The sequence below is a fragment of the Strigops habroptila genome, chromosome 2 (assembly GCF_004027225.2).
Source record: "Strigops habroptila isolate Jane chromosome 2, bStrHab1.2.pri, whole genome shotgun sequence".
Taxonomy (NCBI): domain Eukaryota; kingdom Metazoa; phylum Chordata; class Aves; order Psittaciformes; family Psittacidae; genus Strigops; species Strigops habroptila.
Window position 1 is genome coordinate 28,221,070 of NC_044278.2, and position 6,000 is coordinate 28,227,069.

Sequence of the window (6,000 nt, forward strand, 5' to 3'; positions counted from 1 at the left end):
CTTGCAGGGGAGCCTGGAAGCTCTACACATGATTAACTCTTTCCAAAAGGTGGAGATGCCAGATGGATGGGTAAAAATAGCACTTGGAAACATCCCCTGTACTGCTCCTCTATAAGTGATAGCCAAGTTCTACAGAGAGCAGCTGCAAACAGATGTGGTGTCTTTGGTGAGCTGCATCCTGTCTTTCTCCCCTAAGCTTCAGAGACTTGTCCCCATGGAGAGGATGCCAGCAGCAAGGCTTAAGTAGGTAGTATTTGGATCAATGAATTTGGTGAGCCACTTCTCCCAGCAGCTATCCTGACTTGAGCTTCCAGTTTTGTTGCATATCAGTGCACTCCACGTGGCCTGGGAAGTGAGATGGGGAAGAGGCCATTTCTCAAGCTGCAGCTGGGAAAATACCTTCTTGCAAGGTTCCCCGAGCACCTTCTCCAGAAAGGCTTGTCCTCAGCATCAGCGCTGTGCTGGGAACCTGTGACCATGTCCCACAGGCCAGGCCTGAGCTCTCCTGTCCCCTGTCAGAGGGGACAGGGACAAATAGCCCTGCAAATGGGCTAGATGAAGGGATGACCTGTAGAAGGAGGGAGGCAGAACAAGCTGTTCTTAGACAGAAGTGTTTAGAACTTGGCAGTTGGGGCAATCTGCGATAATAAAACTCCCACAACTTTACTCCTGAATCACAACCGAGAGAAACAGTATTTATTTTCAAACCAGCCTTGCAATCCAGACAAGGGCTCTGTGCAACACACAGGAACAAATTTATATTTGGGACACCAAGAGGAAGTCAAACAGAAAAAATATCCTCAAGCTTACGCTACCCTTTTCTGTTATTCTCTGCGTATGGACAAAAATTGGTTGAACCAAAGTGGGTCAGAATTGCTCCAGGTTTGCACAAGCTGCTCAATGTGGGGTCTAGACTACGCTGCAGGCAAGTAATGAGCACCTGAACAGGAGGATCTGAACTATTTGCCTTTGACTTGCAGCCAAGACTTTCCTCAGGTGGCCCTTTTCCAAAAGCAGCACCACGCTTTCTCTCTCAGCTACCGCCCTGGTGAGAGGCAGACTGCTAGACAAGGTCCCGCAGCTATATCCCAGAAAAATCTGTTTCACAGCCAAGCTCTCTCCACATCCCACCCTCACCTTTGGCAGTCCTCTTCAAGTCCTTCTTCAACAGCAACTTTGGGCTCACTGAATCCTAAGCCGAATCTTAACCTCACCTAAACATTAATGGATGGCTGAGCTTTGGAGAGGGTAACCAGACAAACTATATCTCACTTTCAAGCTCTCTCAGCAACTCACACTTTCCTCTCCATCCTGATGTCAAATGCATCTCCATGATTTCTCCCTTTCTGAGCCCTAACCCTAATGATAATTGATTACTTATGGGCAAGGAACCCCAGGTATTGCCCAAATAAAATCTATGTTGCACCCAAGCTGTCTTGGCAGCCCACACTTCCCTTGAACGGATGTCTTCTCAACCCCAAGACAATAGCAACTCCAGCTATCTCCCTTTCTTAACCCAAACCCCAAACCTAACACTAATTGATGATCAACATTTGGACAAGATGCCGTAGAGATTGCCTAAAATGAAAAATAACTCACAACCAAGTTCTCTTAGCACCACACTTCCTCTGAGCAGTCCCTTTCCATCCCCAAGTCAACTGCATCTCCAGGCTGCCTTCCTTCCTCAACCCTAGCCCTACCCCTAATCTTACTTGAGGGACAGTCTTTGAACATGGCCCTCCAGATACCCCATACAAAAAGTATCTCATAGCCAAGCTTTCTCACAGACACCTTTCCTTTAACACACAATGACTGTACTTCAATGCTACCTCCATCCCTCAACCTTAACCCTTACTGTAACCCTCCATGAAGACTGACCTTTGGACAGGTCACCCAGACATAGCCCAGACAAAAAAATCTTGAAACCAAACTCTCTTGGTAGCCGTTTGTTCCCTTGGGTAGCTCTTTTCTATGCATGTGAAAGCTGAACATCCAGGCCCACTCCCTCTTTCAACCACAATGTAATGGCCAACCTAATGGTAACATGACTTGCCTTCAGACAAGGTCATCTAGATATTGCCCTAAGGAAAAATATCTCACAGCCAAGCTCTCTGAGCAGCCCGTAATATCCACAGCCATCTTTTTTCCATCCTAATTCCAACTGAAAGTTTTTGATCTCTTCCTCTCTCACATGTAGTTCTAACTATCAAATTCTAGACAAGGGCTTTTCCCAAGTTGAAAAATATCTCACAGTCAACCTCTCCTGTCAACCCATGCTTCCCTTTCCATCCATGTGCTAATTGTATCTCCAGTCTTTTTCTGTCAGCCCCTCTAAACCCAAAAGCTTACCCTAGCTCTAAGGCTAATTGATGGACAGGCTTTGTGCAAGGCCCTCCAGACACAGCCTAGACGCCGCACAGCCAAGCTCACATTGCAGCCCACAATTCCCTTCCTTCCTCACCAACTGCACCTCCAAGCTTTCTTTGTTTCTCCAGCTTTACTAAACTTGCTTTTCTCCCTGTCCCCTCTTGTTTTCTCCCCGTGGCACAGTGCAGTAATGGGTTTGGGAGTTTTTACTCCTGATGTTCTTTTTTTTTCATAGATGCTGAGCACAGTCTCACATGAAAGTTGACCTTTCTGTCTGCCTTTCTGAACTCTCAGGAAGGCTTTGGTTCTTCACTGAGGGTCTGGGCATCCTGGCCCAGCCTGCCCCTTCCCATTCTGCGTTCCCAGTATTTTGACTGAAATGACCATCCATCTCCAGCTGGCTATGAAGTTTTATTCTACTAATTTTTCAAGGCAAAGCTATAAATTCTATTTTAAGGTGAAACCACTGAACTGTAAGGATAGGACTAGTTTTTACTCTATGCAGTTCTGTGTGTGTAAAGCAACCCTGAAGCTGGCCATAGCCCACAAGTGTTGATTCCCTTCCAAGCTTGTTGTTTGCATCTGCTGTGAAAACAGAGATGGGCACAAATATCTGCCGGGAAAACAGAGACAGAGGTAGTATTTTATAGAGCTCCTGGAGCACAGATGAAGCTCTGGGTGTGTCCCCTCCACATGCACATATCTGCTTTCCAGGATCATCAGGATTTGGGAATCCTAGCACTTTTCTTTGGAAAGATCCCACAAGATGTGGGAAAGAGTTAAAGAGCCTGAAATGAAAATACTGTTTGGTTAAATATTTGGAAGGAAACAAAGAGGACGCGATTTTAGAGGAACGAACAATGCATGCCTGTCCCAGCTAAAGCCCTGTGAGAGACCTACTTGTTGCTGGTTGCTTTAATATATTATGTGGGTAGCTGGTATGCCTGGAAGACTTCACCAAGGACCAGCAAGGAATTTATGCTAAGTGCTGTGCAAATAGCCATGATGAAGATGGTTCCTCTCCCAAGAATACTGCAGCCTGCAGCAAATGGAGAAGGACGGGGTAACAAGGAGTTAATTCTGGTTAGTGTGATAAACTCTCTCCTCCGCATCCAGAAGTTGTGCCTATTTTTTGCAGGCCCTGCAAAAAAGAGCATTTATGTGGTAGGAGGAAAAGCCTAAATTAGTTTTACAGATGTTTCGAGGGAATTTCCCCTCAGGTACCATAGGGAAATCAGGCAGGGCCTGTTTGTTAATGCAATGCATGTAGCTCTCCTCACAGCCCCTCCGAGGCTGGAGATGACCCACCAGCAATGAAGCGAGGCAGGAGGCTGCTTAAGGGCTGCTGGTCACCTTGTGTGTGACGTGTGACGTTGGGTGGCCAGAGGGTGGGCTAGATCATACATTGGTGTCCCTCAGATCCCCACAGGGACTGTGTAATATATCAGTCTGCTTTGCATCAAACAGCTGTCTGACAACAGCCTTCCTGAAAGCAAGGGGGCAAAAAGCAGAGAGTCCTTAAAATTCAGGCACCGGCTCTTGCTTTTGTCAATTGCTCTTGTCAAAGCCCATTTGTCAGAGGCTCTGCAGGCTGTCATGTCATACAGTTCGGCACCCATGGCTCCTCTGCTGTCCCACAATAACCTTCACAGCAGATGAAAGACTGAGCCATTCTTCCTCCCCATCTCCTTGGTTTTTTTTTCTTTACCAACCAATGTTCATTTATTAAAAAGGAATCAGACACTAAAAATTCCTATGATCAGATGAACGTACTTGGCTTCATAAATGATGATGCAGTAGGTCCAGATCCACCCTAGTATAAAAGAGTCCACAGCAAAAATACAGCAACAAAGGATATGTTAGAAAAATCATTTCAGTGGTTGCATGGATTACAAAATGCTGCCACTTGTTTCATTAACTTGTGCTAGCCTTGCATGGCCACATGCACACCAGGCTGCCTTGAAGGACAACTGAAGGGCGTTATGGCCTCAGCTTTCCCAGCGAGTGATGGCCCCCGGCAAATGTCTTTGAATCCAAATGTCTTCGAATCCAAATGTCTTCGAATCCAAATGTCTTCTGTCACAAAGCCTGAAAAATCCCTCCATGGTACATCATGTCTGTATGTGCCTCTGGCTGATTTCTCCTATCTGTTTATTATTTTTGTTTCAGATCCTCATGTTTTCCTGAGTTTGATAGGTATAATACAGGCATAACAGAACCTTCTGTTAATTTTGCACTTGACAGGAACATGTAATATTGATCTGTGTTGGTTCTTTTTTTTTTTTTTTGTTATTTATTATGGTTGACGAGAAGCTTAACATGAGCCGGCAGTGTGCGCTTGCAGCCCAGAAAGCCAACCGTATCCTGGGCTGCATCAAAAGAAGCGTGGCCAGCAGGTTGAAGGAGGTGATCCTGCCCCTCTACTCTGCTCTTGTGAGACCTCACTTGGAGTACTGCGTACAGTTCTGGTGTCCTCAACATAAAAAGGACATGGAGCTGTTGGAGCGAGTCCAGAGGAGGGCCACGAGGATGATAAGAGGGCTGGAGCACCTCCCATATGAAGACAGGCTGAGAAAGTTGGGGCTGTTCAGCCTGGAGGAGAGAAGGCTGCGTGGTGACCTCATAGCAGCCTTCCAGTATCTGAAGGGGGTCTACAAGGATGCTGGGGAGGGACTCTTCCTTAGGGACTGTAGTGGTAGGACAAGGGGTAATGGGTTCAAACTTAAACAGGGGAAGTTTAGATTAGATATAAGGAAGAAGTTCTTTACAGTGAGGGTGGTGAAGCACTGGAATGGGTTGCCCAGGGAGGTTGTGGATGCTCCATCCCTGGCGGTGTTCAAGGCCAGGTTGGACAGAGCCTTGAGCCACATGGTTTAGGGCAAGGTGTCCCTGCCCATGGCAGGGGGGTTGGAACTAGATGATCTTAAGGTCCTTTCCAACCCTTACGATTCTATGATTCTATGATTCTATGGTAACTTTTTCCCTGGAAGAGCAAGGATGGCAATTCCAATGGCTTGTTATAACTCATTGTTGACTTTGGTTTTTTTTTAAATCATAAATGAAGACAGGGGGTTCTGATACTGCACCATCCTACTTTTAGAGGCCAAGTTCCTATTAATTTGCAGTTTTGTCGGTGGAGTAACTCGGTGCCAATGGCATGATTAAACTGGAAGGAGCCTTCCTAATTTGGCAATAGTGGATAACGAGAAATATCAGTGGAGAAACCTGCAATGTGCCACATGCTGTGATCTGGTTAAAATCACTGGGAGGCTTGTGTAAAGACTGAGGGACAGACCTAAGACTGATATAAACCATCTCAGCAGAATCAGTGTGGTTGGCATTGAGGAGGAACATGGCCCAAATGCCAGGAGGTCCTAGGACAACCCTCAGTTTGCAAGGTGCTTACCTGTTGAGCCTACAGGGGCTCTGCTCTTCCCATTTGGCTCATGAGAGTGAGTTTCCTTGAACAACCATAAAGAATGAATTGCTGTGAGGGGATCCAGTTGCAGAGGCATGTCTGGCTGAGGTCCTGTGAGCCAAGCTGCATTAATTTACTGCCCCAGCTCACAGCCTTTTTTGCCTGCCAAACACCTCCAAGCAAAGGAGGAGGGCTGGGTGGTGTGCCACTTCTTG